The 27,857-nt window shown below is 39.4% G+C and overlaps 1 protein-coding gene across 3 annotated transcripts in view; it reads right to left on the bottom strand.

Annotated features, from left to right (window-relative positions):
* The window catches only part of MPDZ (multiple PDZ domain crumbs cell polarity complex component), a 174,438-nt gene extending 155,293 nt beyond the window's left edge, over positions 1-19,145 (bottom strand). For all 3 annotated transcript variants that reach the window (XM_050761615.1, XM_050761619.1, XM_050761622.1), the window contains exon 1: positions 18,861-19,145. The gene's annotated coding sequence lies outside the window, so the exon portion shown is untranslated. The remainder of the gene's footprint in view (positions 1-18,860) is intronic.
* Positions 19,146-27,857: the final 8,712 nt, after the last annotated feature.

Raw genomic sequence — 27,857 nt, 5'->3', positions numbered from 1 at the left:
TTTAGATTTAATTAGAAGTTTATTTTGGCAAAGTGATCTTTAGAAAGATCACTCTGGCAATGGTATGGAGGACATACAAAAATCAAGAGAAGCTAGGGATAAGGAAGTCAGGTAAGAGGCATTTTCAAAACTAGAGAAACAAAGGAAAATGGGAGATAGATTAAGATTAGTTAAGAGACATAAGTACTGTGACATGGTAATATGGAGGTAAGGAAGATGAGTTTAGGATAAATCCCACCTTTCCTGCTTTGGTTATTGATGGATGGTAATACTACAAGGAACATGTCAGTGTTGTGAGACTATTCTAGAAATGTCTGCCCTAATAGAGTTTGAATAGCTGAGTATAGTACCTTACGATGTTGCTATGGAATAAACTGTGTTGCCCAAAATTCCTATGTTGAAGCCCCAACCCCGATGTGATTGATTTTGGAAACAGGTCTTTTAGGGAACAGTTAACATTAAATGAGGACATAAGGGTGGAGTCCTGATCCAACAGAATTGGTGGTCTTCTAGAAAGAAGAAGAGAGGAAAACCTGTCTCACTGTCTACATGCAAGCACTGAGAAAAGGCCACATGAGGACACAAGAAGGTAGCCATCTGCAAGCCACAGACAAAACCCTCATCAGAAGCTGAACCCTGCCAGACCTTGATCTTAGACCTTTCAACCTCCAACACCATGAAAATAAATTTCTGTTGTTTACACCTCTCTAAATAATTTGTTATGGCAGCTCAAGCTGACTAATACAGAATTCAACCTTCCCACAGGCCCTCCTCCAAGGACTATGCTATCATGTACTATGCTTCGCCCCCTTCTTCCAACCATAACCAAGGGAACCAGGGCTAGGCTCCTTAATTCAAGGGAAGCCAATCTAAGTACTGACATGAAAAGCATGAATGGACTAGAGTGTCTCTTAAGAACTTAAGAAATATTGAGAGAATAAGCCAATTAATGGTAGAACAAGAGTTGAGAAGACAGAAGGCAGCTGAGTAAGAGATGAAGAAGCTAAAATGAGGTACACACAAGCCAGAGTTATGAGACAGCAAAAACAAGTCTGTTGATAGAGATAGAATACAACCGACATTAAGAGATACAGGCATTCCTTGGGAGATGCAGCACAGCCAATAAGAGGAAAATAGAGTAACTGGTCCCTACAGATGCACAATCACTGATCTTCATTTACAGTGAACTCCATTTTGCCAGAGGTATGTTGTATGAGGCTCTGTTTGCTCCATTTAAACACACCTATTCATTCAAACACAGTCTGCTTTGGTATGGTACCATATCATCATATCCAAAAAAAAAAGAAACTCTCTCAAGTACCCTTGCTTACGAAATACCCTTGTTCCTTTATTTCATTTGGGCACTGTACTTCCAATAAAGATTCGAGGGAGTTAACTAGCAAGACAATTTTAGTAGGACCACTAAATAATTAATAATCCTACAGAAGAGATAGTTACATCAGAAAAACAAAGTGCAGGGAAGCTCCTACACTTGGTGGGTGAATATAACACTATAAAGTTCTGTTTTGCTCAGAGCCTGAGAGAAGCCATTAGCTGCCACCGAATAAAACATAAATCCACTGTTAAAACAAAGGTAGCTAACGGAGTATGGTGGCTCATGCCTGTAATCCCAGCACTTTGAGAAGCCAAGGTGAGAGGATCACTTTTAGCCAGGAGCTCAAGACCAGCCTGGCCAACAAAGTGGGACCCTGTCTCTACAAAAAAAAAAAAAAAAAATTCTTAAAATTAGCCAGGCGTGGAGGCACATGCATGTAGTCCCAGCTACTTGGGAGGCTGAGGTGAGAAGATTATTTGAGCCCAGGAGATTGAGGCTATAGTGAGCTATCATTGTGCCACTAAACTCCAGCCTGGGCAACAGAACAAGACCCTGCCCCTAGAAAATGAAAATTAAAAATTAAAAAAAAGGAATGTGAGCTCTGACAAATTTTCATTATACAAATGAAATCTGAGTAACTGTGAACAATATTTACAAACAGTAAAAATATTTCAGACCAAAAATCTCCATTCAGGCCAGGCATGGTGGCTGATGCCTGTAATCCCAGCTTTGGGAGGGCAAGATTGGTGGATCGCTTGAGCCTAGGAGTTTGAGACCAGCCTGGGCAACATCACAAAACCCCATCTCCACAAAAAATTTTAAAAAAATTAGCCAGGAGTGGTGGTATACACCTGTAGTCCCTGCTATTCAGGAGGCTGAGGTGGGAGGATCACCTGAACCCAGGTGGTAGAGGCTGCAGTGACATGTGATCGCACCACTGCACTCCAATCTGGGCCGACAGAAAAAGACCCTGTCTCAAAAAAAAAATTATAAAAATTAAAAAGAGTTCCAATCATAGGAGGATAGAAATGTTCTTTCTTCAAACTCTACTAGAAAAATTAAGCCAAGTATACATGTTAAAACCTTAAGGTACCACTAAAAAAACAGAAGTAGATTCCACATAATATACACACCAAAATGAAAGAAGATGAACTAAAAATACTCGAGCAATTTAAAAGAGGTTAGGAATGGGAAAACAAGGAAAAATGAGAAACCACAGTAAACAAAAAACACAAAACAAGGGCAATGAAATAAATCCAGATATCCATATTCACAATAAACACAAATGGGTTAGACTCATTTTTTAAAGAACAGACTCGGAGTCCAAACCTCAACAATGAAATGGAGATTTACAGAATAAGTAGTTTATTTATATTTTAAAAATATAAAAAATAGTATATGGGCCACATAAAAATATGTATACACATACTTTCCTCATATTCAACAATGGATTAAAAGGACACATTCTAAAATGACAGTAGATGGGAGTAGACAGATGGAAGTAGTAGCCTCATATGTGGGGACTCAACGGGGGAATTTAGCTTTCTCTTTTTTTTTTTTTTTTTTTTTTTTTTTTTTTAAGGAAACTGTATTTTTATAACGGTTTTAAATTATGCATGTAAAAAGCAGTTGGGTTGAAATATTTATGCATAAAATAATATCATATCCACAATTTGCTTCAAAAACTTCCAGGGAAGGGACAAGGGAAATGTCTGAGACAAGAGAAGAAACAAGACCATGAACTAGTACTTGTTAAAACAGAATGATGGGTATATGAGGATTCACGACATTTATGTACATTTGAAATTTCTCATAATAACTATTACAAAAATAAGGCAGCCAATATGTGAAAATGTTAACAATATCCAGTTTCAGAGGCTAGGACTAGAGATGATTAGTGTAATATTTTTCAAATCCTCCTTATCCTTGTTTGGCAAAAAAAAAAAAAAAAAAAAAGATTTCACCTAAAACTATAATACTAAGTTATTTGGAAAAAAATAATGTTACCATTGGTAAATTCTCCCAGAACAATAATTTATTCAGGTAGACTACTTAATTCCAGCAAAACTAAAGGAAATATTATGAAACATTTCTTCAAAATATAATATCTCATAAGGAATCATTTTCAGTTTTACTATTAAAAACAAAGCTTCATTCTCATTTTCTGATGCTATTCTGCTTCTAATTTTACCAAGCTGTTTGAGATACAGGCCTTAGAAGCAGATACTTATTGCCCTGGATTAGTCAACTTCTCATCAGAGAGCAGGAGGGCAGGAAGTGATGAACAACTATTGCTGTTCTACTTTTGAACATATGTTCAAAAACCCCACCTTTGTGAATTATAGGGGATCCCAAGAAAGTATAAACATAAACCTGTTTCAGTTTAAATAAAACTTATTTATCTTCCATGAATATTCAAATGACAATATAATGAAGAGTCACACAATATATATAAGCTAACACTAAATTATGGAAAAAAGGCATGTTAATCCACAATTATATAAACATACACAAATCAAAATCACTACATTGACCAAGAATCCACATACTCTAAGAAAGTTTGGTGAAAATAGTATCATATCATATTTTCCTGTTAATTTTCTAATGGAGGGGATGAAGCCTACTGAAAATGAAAATAAATATAATATGGAAATTGAATATTTTCTTACAAGTATTCTTACATAACAAATGTATTTATACCAAAAAACATGTTCATTACATTTGCTTTGGCTTTTGAAAGTTAGTTTTATTTTTAAGATTGTTGGTCTGAGGCAAAATGCTCTTTCAAACAGTATATATGTTCTTAACTTATCTGCAGATTCTCTAAAACACATAGATACACAAGTTTTATAAAGAATATTAGCAGATTCATATCCGCTTCCATAATTATGTATTTATATTTTATGATACTTTGAGTTAAATACCCTTATTTACTGCTTACACTCATCTATAAAGTTAAAGTTGAAAGGGGCCTCAAAAAACACATGGGTCACAGAGAAGCTAAAGCTCACTGAGAGTTGATTACGTAACAAATCAGTGGTATGTCTAGGATCAGAACCCTGGACTGCTGGACTAACTCAACCGACCCTCTGGAAGGCTAACTTTCCTTTTCTAAAAATATTTAGACCAATCAATTCTGTTTATAGCCCATTGCATTATATTTATTTCCTTCCCCATTAACCTTCACCCATAATTTAAAAAAAACAAAAAAAACAAAAAAAGAGTCCAGAATACACATTAGAGAACTATGGATTCTAACACTTTCTCTCCGAACACCCATTTTGCATACTTTTCATTCATAATGTTCTCTTCATGTATCTCTGTTGGACAGGGTACCCTCCCCTCAAACTGTTAACTCACACCAAACATGGTGACTGAGGGGAAAGATTTAAGTTCTTCTCAGAATTAAGATTTGGCCTCTTCTGTTCTCTCACTCCTCAGTTAAACTCAAAGGAATTTAGGTTGTTGGGCAGAATGCCCCTGTCTGTATCACATTTTCAGTGTTAAGGGTCAAGACACAACATGCCAGGCATATTGCTTGCATAGAACCAGGCAGGGGAATTCTTCCAAGAGCTGCCCTCGCAGGTGAACACAACAATGTGTCAATGCCAAACTCCAGAGGCAGCTAGCTGCCCACAAAGCACTCACGGTAGCCACATTATTGTATTGGGGGAAACCTAAAACATGCAGAAGACTTAACTTTGTGCCATAGAATTCTTCAGTGCAGTTCCTACACTGGCAACAAATTCTCCAGGGAAATTCAGGCTCTTACCTCCTGCCCTTTTCCCTGCCTGGAATGAGGCAATTCAATGAGTCCAGGTCGACTGTGTCCTGGTGCTTGTAAAAAGCATTTGGGCTTTCGCCTGTCATCCCAGCACTTTGGGACGCTAAGGCAGGCAGATCATCTGAGGTTGGGAGTTCAAGACAAGCCTGACCAATATGGAGAAACCCAGTCTCTACTAAAAATACAAAATTAGCCAGGCGTGGTGGCACATGCCTGTAACCCCAGCTACTGGGGAGGCTGAGGCAGGAGAACCACTTGAACCCAGGAGTCAGAGGTTGCTGTGAGCTGAGATTGCACCATTGCACTCCAGCCTGGGCAACAAGAGTGAAACTCCATCTCAAAAAGAAAAAACAAATTGAAAGCATTTGGTACTCAAAAGCGTACCCATGGGACCCAGAAATATAGTTGGCAGCAGGTCTCTGTTGTTAGAACCTATCAAGTGCTGTCGGAGGTGATAGTACAAAAAATGTCTGTCATTTCTCAGCTGCCCTCTCACGGACAGGATCTCCATTGAGTTTGTGAGATCTTGATGACACTGGGGCAGAACAATAGGTGGCTTGTCAGTTGTGACTGAGTGGCTCCTCAGGGGAAAGTGTTAAATGATGGAGACAATATTTCCAATACAGAGAAAACTGTGGAACTAGGAGGTAGGAGAGAAGACCATAATATTACAACCATGTGCTTCAACTTATCTCCCCATCCAACTTCACGTTCTACTATTCTCCCAAGATCATTTTCTAGGACTTTCCCAACTCTTAAAATAACTCTACTTCCACAATTTCTCTATTACTGTTCCAAATGGCTTCTCCTGGAATCTTTTCTACAAAAATTATGAAAAGCGTTGTATATTATATAAACTCCTTAGGTATCACTGAGCTATAAGTACTATACATAATTAGATATTTTTATCCTTCCCCATCCATCAGCACCTCCTAAATTCAGTCAGTGGCTTTCATGACTTCCCTTTGCTGAACGTGGACAGGAACAAAGTTTACAAACTTTACTCAGGAAAGGGCAGGCTCAAATTTCTCATCAGAAGTCCTCTGGGAAGAAAACAGCATTTTGGAATAATATTTAATGTGGCTGTTTTTCTCTCCTATACTGTGCTCGTGGTAACTAGTGGTTTGACGCCTGTTGGTTCAGTTTCAACTCTGCACAGAGAAGTACAACAGATGCATGTACTGAGAAGGGCTTGTGAACAATCACATTCTCTCTCTCCCTCTCTCGGCCCATTCTTTGCAATACTTTTTGTGGAGTATTTAGCCATTCAGAACCCTTAAATTCAGCAGACAGAAGAAATCAACACTTTTTTTTTCAATTATCAATCTTAATTACTTGAAGATGTAAGAAAATTTTGTAAGCTTTTACTCTTTCCAAACATGTAACTTGTTAAGACCACATTTAATAGATTCAGTAGAGAGTCAAAGAAAATACTATAACTTTTCCAGGGTTCCCTAACTCAGACCTTTTATTAAGCCATCCCATTTTTCCAGCCATTATTAGGTGGGGTATTGAAAAGTCTATATAATGAAATGTCGATAATTATCTGAACAGTTTCATGCAAAAGTAATCTCATTCAGCTACTCGAAGATTTGGGGTCAGAGAAAGAAGGAAGAAGGATTTAAGGAGGACAAAGGCTTAAAAGCCTTAATCAGAGGGGATGTCTACCCTGACAAGAGTCCCTAAGTAACAAACTAACTTTCCATATCATTTCACTGATGTAAAAAGGCAACTTTCTTCCTCAGGAACATATCCACCACCAAATACTCCAAGAGGCAAAACTTTCCAAATATATATTCATCACTAGAATGTCTAAAATGTAGGCTTGGTTGCAATACACAATTTAAAGCAACAATCTGTTATTTGGGGTTCTTAAAAATGCTATTCAATAACAACTAATAATAAAATTGCATTTAAGAATTGATTGCTATTGCATCTGTTATAATAATGACTTTCCCAGAAAATAAAATAGGCTACATAGGTAATTTTTTAGGTAATGAAATTGGCATCAGTTTTAGTGTTTGAAATGAAACCATTTGTTTATAATACCTTCCATATATCCTATCCCTGTTTTCTTAAACAAAACCTATGTCCTTTACAAATATGTATTTCCTTCAATCCTACCAAGAGCTCCATACTTTATACCCTCATTTTCAGGTAAGAAAATTGAGGTTCAGAAAGATAGTGTTTTCTCCTACATTCATGAAGCTTTTAAGCAACAGAGCTGTCTTACCTATGCCGTAAAGTACACAGTTTTGTGATACTTTCTTTTCCATTGCTGAAAATTAGGTGTACTTTTTACACTACTGAGGATCCCAAGACACACCCCATAGTACTTCAAAGAAGTAGAAACAAATTTGAAAATTGCAAACTACAAAATTCAGCTTATTCAAAGTAATGACACTTAAAAGTATCAATTCATCTGAGAAAAGACATGGAGAAGAATGTGTTTGATGTATGGCAAGACACAAATAACACGGGAGGAAAGGAAGAAGAAATAATTGAGGAAGCTGAAAGGGAGAAGGGATGGAAAGATGGAATGACACTGAGATGATTTGGAAAACTCTCAGAAAATTCCTTAGCATTCCCAGGCTAACAGAATATAGAGCAAAGTGGTGTTGACTGAGGTTACAGACGCAGAGGAAGAATTGTCATTTCTCCTACCAAAGTGAAATCTGATCTCAAAGGAAGAACTTCAGCTCCCTTTTCCTTCACTCACTAAGTAGCAAAACACGGAGTCATTAAGTCTGAGTCACTTCCCTTGTGACTCAGTTGTCAAAATCCTGTAAGATAAGGTATTCAGAAGTGTTTGGAAATGGGAAGAAGTATGGAAGTATTAGACATTTATTATTAGCAACAGTATTAGCATCAGAATGGCTAATCATGTTTCCTAATTTTAAAAAATAAACAGCAAAAAGAAAATTATATACATATATATAAATATAGATATTCAGATGATACTTATAACGCATCCCAAAAAAACCACACCAATTCATCAAGTATTAAGTGAGCACTTACATATTCCTAGCCATGTGTATAGGAAGATTTAGCATGTGTATAGTAAGATTTAGCATGAAGGTACTTGCATAGGATTCTTCAATTCTCAAATAAATTTTTTTCATATCTAATTTTGTAGTTATGATTTTCTATTATTTTTAAGAGAACCACCCCAAATTCCATATACTTCAGGCCCCCATGTCTTTATCCACCTCTGTCACTGAAGCATATGACAAAAGAAGAATGAGGACAAGTATCTAACTTCTGAGTTCCCAATTTACTGGAAAACAGTAAGTAATTACGGGGCAACGTGATAGGTAAAGTTCTCAGTACAGAGGAATCCAATACTGCCAACATGAGTCAGAAAGAATTTGTTAAGAGTTATGACAGATGAATCATCTTGAAGTATGAGCCGATCAGGAGAGTGCGGAGGAGAGCAGTAAAGGGAAAGGCATTTCTTATGAAGGGAAGGACATCTGCTAAGGCAACAAAACCATCAAGAACCCAGAGAACTTGATGAGAGTGAGGCTGCAGCACTTGGGTCCAGAATGACAAGAGCTATGAAGGTAATGTTTCCATGGCCTCATTGGGGCTTTGCCCTGCGGGCATGCTGGACCATGCAGGGACACTGGGGAGGGAGTTTGGAGGGTACAGGGATTACTAAAATTTATTTTCTGATAAAACAATTCTGATAATAGTGTAAATATTTCATCAAAGAGGGAAAAGAACTAATAATACAACCAGATGTTAAGCTTTTAAAACAACCTAATCAAAAAAGAATGAGAGCCCAGATGAAGGCAATGGCAAGAAAACAGAGAAAAGATACAGACTCATTAATTACAGGCAATCAAAAGAACTCAGTGACCACTTGGTGACTGTTAGGGCCAGGAGGGGTGAATGAGTGACAGAAATAGAGGTTGACTCTCCCAATGATTTTAATCTGGGAAACTAGAACTGTCAGGACATCATTTAGCTGAAAGAACAAGAGCAGAAAGATAAATATATGGTTTTAGAGGAAAGAGAAATATGGTTATATTCTTTTTGGACATACTGAGCTTGAAATGCCTCTAGAAAACAGGAAATAATAGAATTTTAATTTCATGAAGGTAGGAAGTTTTGTGTTGCTGTTGTTTTCTTTTTCTCTTGGGGCTATATCCCCAGCACCATAAATAATGGTTGTGAGATAAATTAAAAATCATAGTGGAATCAATAACATTCCTGCAAGTTCCAAGATGGAACAGTGTACATATATAGATGAGCATATTATCTTAAAAAAAAAAAAATTGTCATGATCCTTTCTTATTCAGCTCCATACTAAACCAAAACAAATGTAACTTTGGTGTTTCTGTTAATTGAACATGCATACACACAAGAAAAAAATAAAATTTGTTCACAATAAAAAAAGTATTTTTCATAATCTGTACCAAATAATTCCTAGAGAGAACCCTGTAGTCCTCTGCCAGCAAAGAGGTGTTACTGTCCAAATCTGCTGATAAGCTTGTCGGTCACTGATAGTCTACACAGTTGAGAATATACTGAGAAAATTCAGCAAGAAATGACAATTTACATGTTGCTGGCAAGATTCCAGGTAGTTCAGATGAGGGAGAACTGCATAAAGGAATCCAAATTATTATGAACCTATCTGAACACGTACCTTAGCCATATAAGAAAAATAAGCATGGAGCAATTCGATCCCCTAATTACTAATTCACAGATAATGTAACAAGCTACACTATTTAGTTACCATACGTAATTCTATAGGATTCATTGGGGTTATCTTGATAAGTGATATTTTCTCCATGAAAGCATTTTAAAAAGGCTTATCTTTCAATTAATATGACTATTTGTTTCTTAATTAACTCATCTACTATTTAACTGCCTCCATTAACTACTTTTACTCTGGCACTCAAAGGACTAAATGTTAATATTAACAGCATAAACCAACTTTTACTTTTGTAATAATCTAGAGAGGACATTTGCTTTAAATGTAGTTTGATTTTGTTTGTCACTTCAACTAAGTGATCAGAAGGTACAGACAATATATAAACATTACAAATGACCCAAAAAAGGCTGAGTGGTTCCAGCCAACATAACAGGTTTCCATAACAGAATGAAGACATCTTGTTTCTTGATTTCATCTGACCTTATAGCTTAGCTGCATGAGGTAAAGTTGTGTTGACCAATACAGTAGCCAGGAACCACAATGAAACAAGCCACTACCCAGCACTTATACCTTGGCCAGTTCTAAAGGCAATATGATGTAAGGGTAAAAGACATAGCATATTTTGGAGAGCTTTTTTTTTTTAAGAAAGTAAAATATCTCGATAATGTTTATACTTATTATACGTTGAAATAATAATCTGAAGAAAGTGGGTTAAATAAAATATATTATTAAAATTAATTTCACTTACTTCTGCTTTTTTCTTTACTGTGGTTACAGACAACTTAAAATTACATGTGTGGCTCACATGATATTTCCACTGGCCAGATCTGATCTAGAATGATGCAGATAATCCCCTCTCCGACTCTTGGTGTGTTTGATGATCTGAATTGCAACATATACAGAATGGCAATTATTTGAATAATTTCAGCACCAAATTACTCCTTTGTTATCCAATTCACTATATGACTATCATATAAATTTGTCACAGGAGTGACAGATAAAGCTATCAAAAATGATAAGAATTACAAAAAATATGCAAGTGGGTGAGGAATATTTAGCAAGCAGTCAAAATAAAGCATTGGGTTCAATACTGAAACTACTGTGCTGTGCTTAAACTCTTCATAAGGTAGGATACAAAAGTTTATGGAAAGCCTCAATAATCTCCTGACTTTTTACTTAATCATCTCCTATCTTTCAAAATTAAATATTTTTGCATCTTTTTTACAATTACCAGTAGTATTTTTTAAACTACTGACTTACGTATTTTGAAGCTCCAACATTTAAATAAGGGCATTTAAATTTTCTGTTATGTTTATCAAAATGAGGCATGAATTTAAGAAGACTGAGAAACACTGTCAAATACAAAAGTCAGACGCACACAGTTGAATCCAAAGGGGATCAGAATATGCCACTCCAAAATATGCTACTTTGGCATCAGGATTATTTTGAACTGAAGGCAAATAGGAAATGGAAGACAGGAGCACTCTCTGCCCTGGCCCTTTCTGCGTAAAAGTAGAACACAAAATTTCCTTTGTAAATGCGACATAAATGTCCATTTGTAAAGATGATCATCTCTCCCTTACCAGTGAGAACAACTTTTATTATGAAAATGATGCAAAAACCCCAAATCTATCCTCTTCTTTGGGTCTCTTTTCTGTGTAGCCCCCATGCACGTAAAATTAAAAAGATCGATTAAATGTTAATCTGTGTTTTGTTAGTTTTAATTAACAGGCCTCACTTATAGAACCTCAGAGAGTAAAGTTTTTCCTCCCTCACAAAAGCAAGAATGAATATGCACCATAAGACAATGAACAAAGTGCAGGAGAGTTCTAAATGACTTAAAAACTCTTTAATGGTATATCCATGCAATGACTACTACTACTCAGCAATGATCAGTACTAAACTATGAATACAGGCAACATGGATGAATCCCAAAATAATTACATAGTGAAAGAAGTCAGACAAAAGAGAACATACTGTATGATTCCATTTATTTAAAGCTCTAGCGAATGCAAACTAGTCTATAGTGATATAAAGCAAATGAGTAGTTTACTTGGAGATGGGAGGGGTGGGTAGAGGAAAGGATTACCAAGGGGTATGAGGAAACTTTTGGGGGTGATGGATATGTTCACTATCTTGATTGTGGGGGATAGCTTCACAACAGCCAAAATTCAACAAATTGTATACTCTCAATATCTGCAGTTTATTGTCAATTATAACTTATACCACAATAAAACAGTTAAACAGTCCCTCCCACCTCCTTGAGAAAAGAATAGGGGCTGAACAGGTTGACTTTAGCATCCAACAGATGTTCACTGAACATCTTAATAAAGCTAGCTAGGGAGCAATAATCCAGGCCCCAGGGCCATTTCTTCTCATTTTCCTACCTCAGCCACAAAACAGAGCTAAAAATACTTTGTGACTTAGTCTAACCCAATATATAATCAATAGATTATATCAGAATGAAGAGCCGTATCCAATGCTGTAAAACAGCATAGGATAACTACATTTCCTAGCCCAGAAAACTGAATGTGATGGGAAAGGGGAGGAAGGGTCAGACAACACTCCACTGAATCATACCGATGAGGCCCCTGTAGTCCCAAATTGGAATATGAGGCCGGGCGCAGTGGCTCACGCCTGTAATCCCAGCACTTTTGGAGGCTGAGGCGGGGAGATCACCTGACCTGAGGTCAGGAGTTCAAGCCCAGCCTGGCTAACATGGTGAAACCCCGTTTCTACTAAAACAAAATACAAAAGAAAATGAATGCTGTCCAGAAGAGGATTCAGGCCTGACTTATTAAAATGCAAAAACCTGGGAGACTTGTGGGGAGTGAGAAGCAGAGGAGGAAATACATAAGCTTTATGAAATTTATCTAGTAATGCCTTAGACAAAGCAGGACCTATTAAGGGGGCTGTTATGGTCTGAAAGTTTATGTTCCCCCCAAATTCATATGCTGACATCCTAACTCCCAAAGTAATGGTATTAGGGGGTGGGGCCTTTGGGAGGCAATTAGATCACAAGGGCAGAGTTCTAATGAGTGGGATTAGTGCCCTTATAAAATAGGTACCAGAGAACAGCCTTGCCCTTTCCACACCACATGAAGACACAGCAAGACAGCATCATCTACGAGGCCCTCGCCATTCACAGAACCTACCAGTGCCTTGATCTGGGACTTCCCGGCCTCCAGAACTATGAGAAATAAATTTTTGTTTATAATGGACTCACTGCTTGATATCTTGTTAGAGCACCCCAAATGAACTAAAACAGGGGCCTAGCAAGGTATAAGAGAAACTGGACATATCTTAAATATATCAGAGAGGAGTTTTTAACTTGTAGAATAATCATTAATCTTTATGACTCTATCATCATGGTTTTGTTAGGTTAGTGGTATCTCATGAACACAGAAGGATAGCTTCTCATGACCATTTTCTATGACAGTTCCCTGAAGCAAAGTATCCTATGGGGCCACCTGAGTACATAATATAAAGTTATTGTGAAATTAACAATATGACTATTAACGCTTAATTTTAAGCAGAGATCAAAATTTTTAAAAATACATTCTCCACTGGTGTCCTATATGCCATGTGGTAGTGAACTGTATCATACCTCTTCAAAAGACCTGAGACATCAGTTCAAACAAACGCTATTAGTATCAACTCAAATTATAAGAACGTTTAATAATCTCAGATCAGATTATGCTTACTGAGAAAGACAGCAATTGGTGAAATCTATTGATCAACAGCTCTATCTATTCATTTGTTATAACAAAATAATGTAAGTATCTTCCTTTTCAAAATATGTGTTTTGGGGATTTTCTTGTGGGAGTGGTATATGGGTGATCCAATTACAGGCAAGTTTTCTGTCTTCTTTTCACTTGTACCTTCCATACCTTTTTAAATGTGCTATTTACTAAAATAAATAATTACCTTATGTATTTTTAAAAATAAGCAACAACAGTAAGTTTTTCCTTAAGTTTTGTGTTTTTCTCTTTTTTTTAATAAGTGTTTCATTTTTCACTTTCTCCTCATACACTTATTTATAACACCTCGGATCTGCAAGTGGTTTACAAGAAAATAACAATGAATGTTGCTTTTGCAGACACAAATAAAACTAAAAGGTGGATAAAGATAAGAATTCCCTAAACAAAACAAATTTAACCACTGCAGGCAGACAGGCCAGAAAAGAAAAAAAAAGTAAGAATTTGTCTCTTTTTATCTTTTTTTTTTTTTTTATACTTAGTTGGCCAGATCTGGAAGAATGGTTCTAATGGTTTCGTTAACTCAACAAATACAACTGCAACACCTAAAAAACATAAAATAAAAATAAAAAGTTTTTATTTTATGTAACATAAAATCCCTTTTATTAATCATATTTTCCCAAAAGGGGGAAACATTTCTGAAGGAAAAAAAGATTATGCCATATATTACCCCACAAAACATGTATAAGACAGTTTTTAGATCAATGGAATTTAAAGAATAAATTCTGTTGTTTTAATCAGACTCAAAAACCACTGAGATATTTACAACACAATGTTTCAGCTTTGCCAAATTTAGCGCTTTACTATTTTTAAGAACCATTAAAAGAAATATTTTAAGAAAACAAATGCTTTTATAAAACACTTCAAAAGAAAATTAATGCTCTGTCCACAAAAAGGAAGGTCATAGAGGCACAATTTCCCAATGAACACCCAGAGAAAGAAAATAAGTGGCCTCAGGCCAAAGATAAAATACCTTTGTCCTCAAATAGCAGTTTCCCTTTCTTGCCAAACATCAGATTACCCCAGTAATGATCAGACTATGCACTAGCCTCCAATATGATCTCACTGCCTCAGGGTCTCACTAGCTTACAGACTAGGTCTCTTTGAGAACCTTGTTATGGGCTAAATTATGTCTCCTAAAAATCCACAGGATATCCTAATTCCCTGTACCTCAGAATGTAACTGTACTTGGACATAAAGGTTAAATGAGGACACTAGGGGTGGGCTCTAACACAATATGACTGGTTCCCTTATAAAAAGAAATTAGGCCATAGACATACACAGAGGGAGAGTATGTGAAGAAACAGGGAGAACTCAGCCATCTACAAGCCAAAGAGAGAGGCTCGGTAGAAACCAATCCCACCAACACTTTGATTTTAGCCTTCCGGCCCCCACAACTGTGAGGAAATAAATTCCCGTGGTTTCAGCCGCCCTCCCACTCTGCGGTATTTTGTCAAGGCAGCCCTATCAAACTAATACAGATTTTGGTACCAGGAAATGGGGTGCTGCTGTAACAAACACCAAAAATGTGGAAGTGGCTTTGGAACTGGGTAACAGGTAATGGCTACAAACGTTTTAGGGTGCATGGTAGAAAAAGACCAGATTGCACTGAAGAGGTTGTTAGAAATATAGACACTAAACGTGTTTCTGGTAAAGTCTCAGAAGGAAATGTGAAACGGGTTACTGGAAAGTGGAAACTTCAAGAGATAAAATTCAGCCTATACTTCATTGCTCTCCATTAATTGCTCTTCCCCATCCAAACTTTTCCCCTGGGCACAAACCCTCTATCGCACTCCAGAAATATACAAATTGAATACGCTCTTCAGTACCCACTGCCCACTCACATCCAAGCCTCTTCCATACACCATGTCAATTTTCAAGGCAAAACCACTGACTTAAGCTCACTTCATACCAAAAATCTTTCATTTCCACCCTCTTATCTCAAGACCAAAGCCCCCTCTGTGTGTTATTTACTAACCACAATGATAAGAGCAAGTAATCCCTATACTTAACTACTTTCCTAGAATCCCTGTAACATTTTTTATGTGTAAAACCTTTCTATAATTTCTCCCATTAGATTCTTGCAACTAAGACCCTACGCTACTGGAGCAGAATCGTATTTATTCTGTGTTCTCCTCAATGCCTAACCCAATACAACAGTCTTCCTAATCCACCTATTACTACCTATTACATGAATACCTCGGATCTTCTCTGGAAACATATCACAGGAAGGCAATGGATTCCTCACCACTGGTTTCCTTTATTGAGAAGTAGTTATTTATCTCCTTAGTCTTATTATCCCACATGGAATCCCACTAAAATTATTTAATCACAATATATCAATGTTACCATGCTAAATATCATTTCCGAACTGTACTTATATAAATGTTCCTCTTTGTATGACACTAATTTACAAGAAAAAAATGAAACTTTTATTGTTATAAATATGGAGTTGATAATGTATGTAACAATATCAAATGAAATCCTACTTCAAGCCAAATAACTATTTTTAAAAGTACATGTAACTGTTTCGGACATATATCATCATTTATAGGCACCATCAAGCAGTCCTAAATTCACCAGGAAGTTGTCTGCTTCTTCACTTTAAAGTGTAGGATCTTTCTCTGGCAGATGTGCTATTCGCTCTACCATATTTGGGGACATTCTGGTCCAACTTTGCCTCAAAATAATTCATGAAATTCAGAGTACTTTGTATGTTTCCAAATATACAAAATGTAGCCAACCTGCAACTCAACCTGAGAGACAAGACTATGTCGGATCTGGGATGTAATCTGGAGAAAATAATCTGCCTCTAACTCAGGATAGCTACGTTCCGGGCAATTCATTGTTCTTCTCCAGCTTTTAAATCCCTAATCTCAATTCTAGACAATGGATTCACTTCATCATTTGTCAAGCAAAATCTCTCCATCCTAGCAGTTAAAAACTAAAAGTGGCCAACTAGGCCTAAATCCATGAAAGTTACATTTCAAGGATTTCCAAGAATCTCTCTCAATAGCTTCAACTTGTAGAAATAAACTAAACTCTGAGAACAGCTTCTATTCCTCACAGTTAGGTGCATTTAAATGCATCTGAAAATGAAAGATGTCTTTAAGGGCCAACCAGAGCAATGTCTAGGTGATAGGACTTTGAAGCACACTAAAAACTGACTAATGGTCCCTCCCTTTCCAAGCCACAACCATCAGGCCCAGTCAATAAAAAGAAGTGTGGTAAAGAGACAAAACCAGAACTATAGAAGGTACGTGAAAAGAATAAACACAGGAACAAAGGGAAAAAAAGAAACATATGTAAGAAATAAGGTACACCATAATCTATTAGTAATACGTTGAGAATAATCTTCCTAAGTTTGTTCGTTTTGGCAAACGAGATAGGAAAGAGGAATGAAGAGTCAAAGGGTACCCAAAACTAGTTTTGCCTACGTTGCACACAAGGGCACAGGTGCATCTATCCAAAGCGCGGTATTGTATTAGAAGATCAAGTCAAAGAACTTCAAGTTTTGCTAGGTTTTTATTTATGTTTTTTATTTACTTATTTATTTATTGAGTCAGAGTCGTCTCGCTCTGTCGCCCAGGCTGGAGTGCAGTGGCATGATCTCGGCTCAATGCAACCGCCGCCTCCTGGGTGCAAGCGATTCTCCTGCCCCAGCCTCGCTAGTAGCTGGGACTACAGACGCGTGCCATCACGCCCCACTAATATTTGTATTTTTAGTAGAGACAGGGTTTCACCATGTTGGCCAGGATGGTCTTGAACTCCCGACCTCAAGTGATCCACCCACCTCGGTCTCCCAAAGTGCTGGGATTACAGGCGTGAGCCACTGCGGCTGGCCAAGTTTTGCTAGGTTTTCTAAACACTATTGTTTGCCGAAATTCCATCAAGTGCTAAGGCATACATTATACAAATTTAGATGGTTCCAACATTACAAGATGTTCACTGTAATCACTCACACCCAAATTCAACATGTAAAACTCCCAAGCCCGAAGCCATCACCTCCTCCTCCTTAGTTTTCAGATAAGGTGTTATTCTATAAAAGGTAACCTAAACCAGGAATTTCTAGGGAAACACGAAGGGGATGTTTACATCAAACTATCTACAAGGCAGGTCAAGGCAGTCTGGTCACTTATCAGATTCCTTCTCTATGACATCAAAAGAACATGGAGAAGTTTTCCTTCTAGGCTGGTGAAGTCATAGTCCTCTTATCTATCTGGTGATACCTACCAAACACTAGCCTCCAACCACAGCCCCCACTGCACAAAGACAGTGCCCACTGCCGGGGTCTTCCCAAGCAGAGCACCTCAACAGCGCCACCGCGGAGAAGAGGTCCCCGGGGACCCCCCACTCGCCCCCAGGGACTGCGCAGTGGCCTCCACCTCCCGCTGGCGCCTGGCCACCTCTCCTCCCCCGCAGTCTCCGCTTGGATTTCCATGTGACTGCAGGGAAGAATAGCCCGGCCTTTGTGCCTCTGCAAAGAATGCAAGCAAAAATGTACACCATCACCACCCGACAAACGCGCTACTCCGCAAGGCACAAAGCGTCTCCCAAACATCGCTTCCCTAGGAACATCCGGCATCCTGGGGCTGCCAAATCACAGACAAAGGCGCCCATCAGAGCGGGGGGTGAGGGGATTAAGGGAGAGACAAGATCAACATGCTCCCACCAACGGGAGCTGCGGTTAAAAGGGCATGGGCGCCAGGGGTGGGGGACGGGGAACCGGTACCAATTAGCGGCTTGCCTGGGGTCCCCGAGGCTAAAGCGAGAACGCAAGACCGGGAGCATTGCTGCCCACTCTCTACCGCACCCCGCGCAGCCCGGCACCGCGTAACGGCGGATAGGGCATCCGGGCGCGGCCCCGGCAGCGGAGAGCAACAGGCTCCCGCGCCCCGGAGGCCTGGTCTGCGCTCCGGACCCCCAGGCTAACACCCCACCCCCCGCCCCCCGACACCAAGACTGTGCCCCTCTGGGTCAAGGAAAAGGAAGAACTTTTAAACCTCTTAGAGTCAGCGAGAGCAAAAGAAAGGGGTAGGGGTGGCTGAAAGGTCTAGGATTATCCATCGCGGGGGTGGGAGGAGTGGAGACTTGCGAGTAGCAAAGGAAACTTCTAGACCCCATCCTTTTAAAAAGCCACAGCAGCGGCATCCGCGAAGCGCCTGGCCGCGCGGGGTGGGGCAAGCGCACCGCCCCACCGCCCGCCGCCACCCCCACCCCCGCGCGCCGAGCCCCGGGCGCCCGCGCACCTTCCCCGCCGGCGCGCGCGCAGGGCGCGGGGGCGCGCCTCGGCCTCCGGGCCTGGGCTCACGCGCCGCTTACCCGGCTCGCGGCGGCCGCCCAGGGCCGGGACGCGAGGGGGCAGAGGACTAGGGAGCAGGGGTCGCCGGGGCCTCTGGATGCCTCGCTTCGCCCACGCTCGCTGTCTTCTGAAGTAACGGCCCGGCGAGGAGCTTCGGGATCAAAGCGCACACTCACGCGTGACTGAGAAACTTAATCCCGCGGCGGCCCGACGCCAGCCTCGCGCTCCGCCGCGCCCCCTCCCCCAGCGCGCGCCGCACTTGCGCCGACCGGGGCTGCCGCGGAGGCGGCGGCGGGGCCCAGGCTGCTGGGGCTGCCGTGACGCCTGCGACCGGCGGGGCGGCGGGCGCGCCTCGGCCAATCAGGGGACGCGGCCGAGCGGGCCGGTGCGGGATTTTAAACTCGCTCCTGGGCCGCTAGGCCTGGGGTGTGGGTAGTGGACTTATGAGGTGGTCAGATAAAATACAGACTGGCCTGTTAAATGGGAATCTCAAAAAAGGAATAATTTTAGTACAAGTATATCCCTTGCAATATTTGGGACGTACTTATACTAAAAAGTTCTTCATTGTTTATCGGAAATTCAAATTTAATGGCAGTCTTGAGTTTTTATTTGCCGATTTTGTCAACCTGCGGAAACTGATAGCCTGTTTCTGGTTCCTCAGATTTTTCTTATGTGCACTGCCCTGAGGATGCTTTCTGCATGGGTAGCTTACTAAGTGGCATAGGATGCTGATGAGAAGCGCTTTAATCAGAAAGCGGGGGCGGGGGGGGGGCAGTCTTCTCACTTTCTAAGAAACTTTTCGCACATCAGGGTGCATTCTTAGTCTGATGATCCAATTAAAAAGCAAAAACAGTAAACATGGAAAAGTTATTAGAGTTGCATGGCCCCAGGAAGAACAGATACTCATTTTTTATTTTGTGCCACTTAAGATTTTCTTTCTATTATCCTGAATTTGGAAGTCCCACGAAATTTTTTCTGCATAAGAAACTCTTTTTCAAAACATCTCTCTAATATTATAGGACCAAAGGATACTCAGAAGTCCAATTTAGAACATTTAATAGAATTTCTTTTATTTTTCTGAATAAAAATACTCTTTTCCCGTATTCCTTGGCCTTTCAAACACAGTCACAGCTGTTGACCTCTCTCTTCCTAGAGCCCTCCCCACCCCACCCCTCCTGTAATTCCATGCAATCACACTCTTGGTTTTGCTCCTTCCTCTTAGTCAAGGGCGGAGGTATGGGCTCTGAAGCTTGTACAATTGGGGGTCTGCTTTAACAAAAAACAAAACAAAACAAAACTTTCTTTTGAAAAATCCAAAAATAAACGTCCCTGTAAACACATTGCTAGGGTTGCTCCCAGGCAAGAGAAGGACCCAGAATGTTAAACTACTTCAGTTTCCAGGTAGATCTGCCCCTGTCACTAGGCCACTCTTCAGTCTTCTTTGCCACCTCTCCCCCAACCTTTAGATGCTGGAGTTTCTTAAAAATCAGTTACGGGCCCTCTTTTCCTTTTAACTCTTACCTCTAAATACGTTTTCACTTCTAGCTTATCATCTAGTAGCTATGGAATCTTTCTTACATTCATACCTTCAGATTTATCCATATATTCAAGTGTTTATTCGACTTCCCTCTTTGCTTGTCTCAAACCTAGATTGCAAAAAAAGAAAAAAATGCAACCATGATACTTCTGCTCAAGCCTGGTCATCTTCCACAGTTCAGTGTCCCAGTGAATGGAACTGCCATAGATACATGATTCCCACAAACTAGGATAAACCCATTGTGATGCATTTTTATTGTACCCTATGCTTTTGCTTCATAATATTTATCCTATTTTGTAAATATGCATTTAATTTTGTAATTATGCAATGTCTCTTCCCACTTCAACCATAAACCCCATGAGAACAGGGGCTAAGTCACCATTTTATCCTCAGAGCCTAGTAAAAACTTTGTTGGCACTCATATGAAATAGGATGAATATACAACTGCAAGAATGAACAATTTGTCCATATAACTTTTGTGTTCTTGTCTAAGAGTCATCTCAAGGCATCCCATTTGGAAAGGATTTTCTTATTGCTTAGAAATTCCAAAGGGATCCTCCTCTTTGAATAGCACTTCTACTTGTCAGTTTTCAAATCTGGTCATTCTCAAATACAAAGGAAGTATGTGCATGAAATGTTAGCTGCTGGGATAGTGTAGGAGGAAAAGAATTTCTTAACTAGCTACTGAAGGAATTCCGTGAGTCCTAAAATTTTAAATGGCGTTTTTTTATTTTGAACCATAGGGAAAGAGCCCATAAAACTGAATTAGAGGAAAGTTTTAGAAATTTAACTCTCTGATTTATTGTGGATAAATGAGATTAAAACAAAGGATTTTACCTTGGTTTAAAAGGTGCTATTGTTCTAGTCTCCTTTAGCCAAGCAAAATCCATGTGCCCTCTTTAAACAACAGTGTATCAGAGGATAAAAAAAATCTTGTTTAGATTAGTCCTTGCATAAAATTATCCAGCGTTTAGGGATAATTCCACCCAGAAGTTTCTCCTTTTGAAGTTAACCTGCAGAGCTATTGCTCTATTCTCTGTAACTTGTTCTAATCCAGAAAACCTAAGATTTTCTAGAAATCCACCAGGGATATTGCACTAAAAAAAATACCTAAAATAGAAGTTAAAAACATTAAATTAGTTGAAATAAAATCTTGCAGAGAAAGACAAAGTGTAAAGCAGATAGACTCTGTGGGATGGGTTGAAACTTACCCCGTAAGTAAATGGATTAATAATGCTTTCTATTTCATGTCAATATAGCCTCTGGGGTCATTCCACCCGTATCCTCAGTGAGGCATTCTCCACAATAATTTGTTTTTCTCAAATTTGAGTTATATTCAGAGGACTTTTATAAGGGAAAAAGTCCTGGAAACTTCTGAGATTGGTTTAAATGATTGGTTTGTTATTTATTGTTCATCATAATTGAACAAGTACAAATATAAACTATGTATATGATATTGTTTTACATTTGTGGCTTCTCTACAACTCTAAAACTAGTGAAAGGCCCAGGTTGTCTACTCAAAACCTTCAACAGCTGCTGAAAAGACAGATCCTGGAAATTGAAGTTTTGATCCATCACAATAACAGAGGATTCTTTTAGTTGCCTGCTGAGCACACAGTCTTCATTCTGCTTTTTAACAGCAGATAGCCAAGGCGTGGGTGAGACCCCCATGCTGGGAGATGTTACTCCAGAACTGCAGGGTTAGAACTCTGTATGAACTAAATCTTTTCCCAAGGACTAAGTGATTTGGGGTAATCCTAATAGTGGGATGATGGGCTATTTCCATCACCTTTAGCCAGCAGTGACTCTTAGTAATAATGCAGCATTTAAATGCAAACTAGATGGCATGCTTGCCAGTCCCTCTACCTAAGGGATATCTAATACATAACAACTGTGCAGTTTTAGTTTATTATAGTTTGTAGATTTTTTGTGTTGTCTATTGGCTGACTGACTTTATGGTTTCAATTTGCCTCAAATGTCTCAATTAAAAGAAGAGTTCAGATAAATTTTTTTTTCAGTTTGTTCAATGTTAAAAAACATTTTAAATCCTTAATTTTTTCTCTCCATTGAAAACAAGTCAAGGTTGAAAAAAGAAGATAAAGAAGAAAGAGAAGAATGTTAGGATAATGGATATGTATGTGTCTAGGAGAAAGCCATTAGGGGGGAGAGAATGACTAAGAGAGAATCCCAGGAATGAGAAAAATGTAAAAATTATTTCTCTTTTGAGAACATACAGAGTAATCTGTCTCTCTTCATATAACAAACTGTTTATAGAGAGATAAAGGCTCTGAAATCTCCAGTGTGTCTGATTAGGCCTCATCTCTCTAAGCATGAAAGAAAGGGCATTGGGAGGTCATGACCTTCTGACCTTGAATTCATCTGCATTTGTACCCACAAAATTCTAACTCTATAAGGAAATTCCAGGAGAAAGCATTGGGACCAGGTTAATTTTAGGGAGAAACACATCCAAACTGTTCCAGAATCTGCGCCTCAAGTTTATGCCAGCTAGAATGACATTTTGAAATATCTTAAAAAATACCTTCCCTGTTATGCATACTCTGAGGGCATAAGTGAGTTATCCAAAAAAAAAAAAAAAAAAATCAAGAAAAACCAACAATAACAATAGTGAAAAGAATTTGTTCAAGTTGCATAGTATCTTTTAGGTAATACTCCCCCTTCATGATGGCAGAAAGAATAGAGGGGAAAAATTAAGCTTTGAAAACACCAGTGAGTCACTGGATCACATGTTACCTGAAGCCCACTCCATCTCTTGTCTTTCCACTTGTATGAGCCAATAAATTTTCTTTAGTTCTTAAACTAGTTTGAATTGAGTCTTCTGTTGTTTGTAACTGAAAGCATTCAAACTGATGAAATACACATATTAAGCCATTCACAGTGAGCTAGACAGGTACTTTGAAGTTTCAAGGAACACACTGAGATTACCTCAGTTAGCTGGAGCTTATTAAAGGATAACTAGAAATATAAGGAAAACATGAGTTTCCATTAGTGAACAGCCAGGTCTCACAGAGAAATGTGACATCTTTCTGGTCACAACACAAACACGCAGAAATGAAAGGTCATTTCAGAGGATGCAGCTCTAGAGATGAGATTTTCTTACAGTCTGTGTGATTCTACCATAATTATAATCCAGTGTACTTCTGTCCCTATGTATCTAGCTTTTCTTCTTCCTCTAATGTTTGTTTATATTGGGTCCTTAAAAGTCTGGTGATCATCGATGGTCTGTTTATATTTAATAATGAGGCAGTGAGCAGTGTGGGGCTCTGTGCACACCTCAAGGCTTTGTTGACTTGTACTTCACTTCTGAGAAAGCATTACACTCAGGGGCTCCTCCATTCCAGAATAAGGAAGTCTTTACTCCGTAGCCATTTGATGTTTTTAGAGAGGACATTTCTGGATGTTTGCCTGAGAAATAGATGCCTGGCTGCCAGGAGTTACGTATGGAAGCTATGTGTGCATGTGTGTGTGTCTAGAGTGTGCATGTGGGTGTTTATGTGTGTGTATCTGTGCATGCGTGTGGTGGTGGTAATGTCTGTTGTTCCAATACCCAGATTTTGCTCCTAACATTTTATTTCCACTCTCCGTTGTACCTAGGATTTCAATGTTACCAGCCTCTCTGAAGTTTTAGTGGATAGAATAGCTCCCTCCTCTGCTGTAGTATCATAGTCCTAGGACACCGCTTCTCTAAATGCAAAGGGTCAGGTGATTTGTTTTTTAATTTCCAATGTGTCGCTGACCAATGCACTAAAAATAAATTACTGGAAAAGTGATGACTTGCTTGGATGTTGTGTCAGTGTTCAATTGCTATAAAGATTTTTAAAGGTTAAGTTTTAATTTTCGTGTGTGTGGACCAGGCTCAGACCACACTGTGGGGAGGATTACTCCAGGTGTAATGCATACAGAAATAATGCATCACACGGACGCTTGTTAAAAATGCAGAATTTCGGCATCACCTCGACCTACTGAATCCGAATCTTCATTTTAAGCAGACCCCCAGGTGATTTATATGCACTTTAAAGTTTTTAGGGAGTTTCCACTCCATCTGTTTTTTATCTTCCAGGAATGTGCTGCTGTATCTCTACCTAGAAAGCCTTTGCTTCAGAGCTTTAGACAGCTAGCATCTTCTCCTCATTCAAGTCACTGGTCAGATGTCACCTCTGTAAAGAAGACTTCTTTGGCTCACCAGTAAGTTAGTAGCCCCTTCTCACCTCACATTGCACTGTATTATTATCTCTGCATCATTTATCACTATTTAAAACTGTTGCAGTCTCCCTCCTGTCTCCTACCACCATCCAGCTAGAATGTAAGCTCAATGAGAGCAGAGATCTTGTCTGTCTCGTGTCCTGTCCTTTCCCCTGTGCCAGCACTGTGCCTGGCAGGTAATAGGTGCCCCATGCTGCCTCCGCTCTGTTTCTGCGTTCCTCAGGAATTCTGCTCACTCTGAGCTTCTGCTGCCTAACTGCTTCTGTGTATTGCTTTCTCTGTATGTCTCTGAGTCTGTAAAAGAAAGCCCAACTCAAACTGGCTTATAAAATTAAAAAGATGTGGGCCGGGTGCGGTGGCTCAAGCCTGTAATCCCAGCACTTTGGGAGGCCGAGATGGGCGGATCACGAGGTCAGGAGATTGAGACCATCCTGGCTAACACGGTGAAACCCCGTCTCTACTAAAAAAATACAAAAAACTAGCCGGGCAAGGTGGCGGGCGCCTGTAGTCTCAGCTACTGGGGAGGCTGAGGCAGGAGAATGGCGTAAACCTGGGAGGCGGAGCTTGCAGTGAGCTGAGATCTGGCCACTGTGCTCCAGCCTGGGTGACAGAGCAAGACTCCGTCAAAAAAAAAAAAAAAAAAAAAAAAGATGTTGGCATATGTCACAGGAAAGGTACAGAGTAAATGCAGTGATTAGGTATAGTTTACTGAGGGTGCAGGACCCAGCTCTGATTCTTCTGAAATAATCAGAAAGAACTTCTGATTCTTTATGTGTCAGCTTTGGCCAAGCTGATAACTAGATAACCATCTCAGTTCCAGCTCTCAAATGCACAGAGAGTGATGTCCAGAGACCATACAATGCAATCCCTCTCTTTTTAAAGAGTAACTCGGCCAAAAACCTCCAGCAGTATTCCTCCAGCATTCCTTAGGCTGAATTGGATCATAGGCCTGTTCTAAACATATATGCACGTGGTATAATTACAAACAATAAAATGCGCAGATCTGAAGTGCACAATTCAATAAGTTTTGACAATTGCATATGCTCCCCCATAGACAGTAACCAAACCATGATGTAGAATAGTCCCATCACTCCAGAAAGTGTCCTTGTGTCCTTTCCAATCAACCAGGAGTAGTAACAGTGCCTTGCCATGCCATGTTGAAATCTGAAGCAAAAGGAACAACCAGCAATACTGATCCTGTCTTTATTTAAGATGTTGATGTTTTATTCATTGTGGATTTTTTACATTTTTTCAAATATGACATTAAAATGCAATTCCTCTTGATTCCTGGGGTTGTTCAGTATTCCCTCCTTTAATTTTGTGCCCAGGAAGAGGCCTCATCCATCTCACTTGCCTCTCCCTAGTTCTGGCCCCACAGCTTTTAATTCTCTCCATATGATCTCTTTGTGTGGTATTCTCCATATGGTGGCCTTCCTCATGAAAGCCAAACTTCTTTCATGGCAGCTGAAGGCTCCCGAGCAAATGGCCAAAAGAAGCCACCAGGCCAGCTGCATGCCTTTTCTAATCTTGCCTTGGATATCACACAATGTCGCTTCTGCTGTAGTTCATTTATTGAGGCAGTCACAAAGGCCCACCAGGCACACACAAAAAGGACGTAGACCCTATCTCTTGATAGAGAAGTGTCAAAGAACTTGCAGATGTATTTTAAAACCACCATGAACCCTACTGCTTTTATAGCCATTTGGGGGGTTTAGTGAATAGCCCTCATTTTTGAGTGTTAAATATCCCTGTATAAATTTTTGGAAAAAAAAAATGTATCTTGCATTTAATTTAAAGCAGCTCCTCTTTGCCTTCAGGTTTAGTTGATTGTTGGTTTTATTCACCCTGACTTCTCTCAATTTACTCACTGCTGTTTCTAACTCTTCTAAGTTTAGGATAAGGAGCTGGGGATGAGATGAAAAGGAGTAAAAATATCTTTTTACTTGGCTGAGTGTTGAAAACTGTCTTCTATGGCAGATCTCCAAAGGCTGGCACTTTCTCTTATGGGGAGATTTAGTGAATTGTTTGGAGACCTTCTCGACTCTGGCTTCTTCGACCTCTGCCTTTTATGGGGATGATGTAACATTCCTGATGACCTCATAAGACTCCCATTCAAATCCTGATTTCCTGGTACACCCCACACAGAGTCTTCCTGATAGAGTCCACTCATCCAAGTCGGCAGTTTTTCTGGGAAGTCCTTTCAAAATGGTGCTAGTCTAGACACACTACCTTCCAAGTTACCTATAGGTGTCACAGAAAAACTCAGCGACTCAGCCTTACCCAAATCTACAGATTTTTCTTGGACTTGCCATCTTAGGCAATTCTTGCAAGCTTCCCTCATGCAAACCTTTCTAGGATAGAGTCAGGTGATAAACTCTGTGCTCTCCAAACTCTAGGGGATCCAGATCAACTTTCTCTGAAGACTTTCTGCCATGCTGTGTTTCAATAGCTGCACTCAAAATTTCCTTTCTCCACAGTGAAAACAGAAAAAAATAATTGGTGAAATTGGCTATAGTTTCTTTACTGCCTTTCTCCTCCAACTTGATCTGCTTCTGACTTACTTTTCCGCGTATCTTTTTGCTGCTTTTTGCATCTTGCATTTAGTGCTTTTCTTCTAGGTCCAACATTTCTGCAAGTAGTTTGTGAACTTAGCAACCCACTAACCTTGACCCAACCACCAAAAACACACTTTTTCAACTGCTCTAAGGTCATCTTTACCCAAATAACTTTTACACTAGTTTGCCTGACTTGATATAGTTTGGATACAACAAATATTCTCACATAGTTTCTTCTTCTTGATGTTTACTCTTCTCTTGGATTCCAAGTAATTATTCTCTTACTTATTTCCTCCCAATCTTCTTTCTGCATTTAAAATTTGTTTTAAAATGTTTTATTATTCTCCACTTTGGTATTACTGTTATTTTTAGAACCTTCTGAGAAAGAAAAAAAATATTTCTTATCAAAATGGTTGTACCTTGAAATCTTGACATTTTGATTGTAGCCACTTTATCAAAGCAAAATTTTTAATTTATACCTTTTGTCATTGCTCAGATTCCCTAGGAAACATGAAGTTTACTGGACAATAGCCTTGGAGTCAACAACTGGGTGAGGGGATTGTGAAAGTAGGATTGGGCAAAGAGAGGCATCAAATGTTATAGTATGAGGCAAAGGCTTCAGTAGATCCTTTGTGGTACTCTGGAACTAACAGGACCCTTTAGAGTTATCCCACCTTGATAAAAAGGGTTGGCCTTTGATAGGC

This window comes from Macaca thibetana, chromosome 15, assembly GCF_024542745.1.
Source record: "Macaca thibetana thibetana isolate TM-01 chromosome 15, ASM2454274v1, whole genome shotgun sequence".
NCBI classification, from domain to species: domain Eukaryota; kingdom Metazoa; phylum Chordata; class Mammalia; order Primates; family Cercopithecidae; genus Macaca; species Macaca thibetana.
Note: the sequence above shows the minus strand (reverse complement) of the source record. Positions and strands in the feature narration are given on the sequence as shown.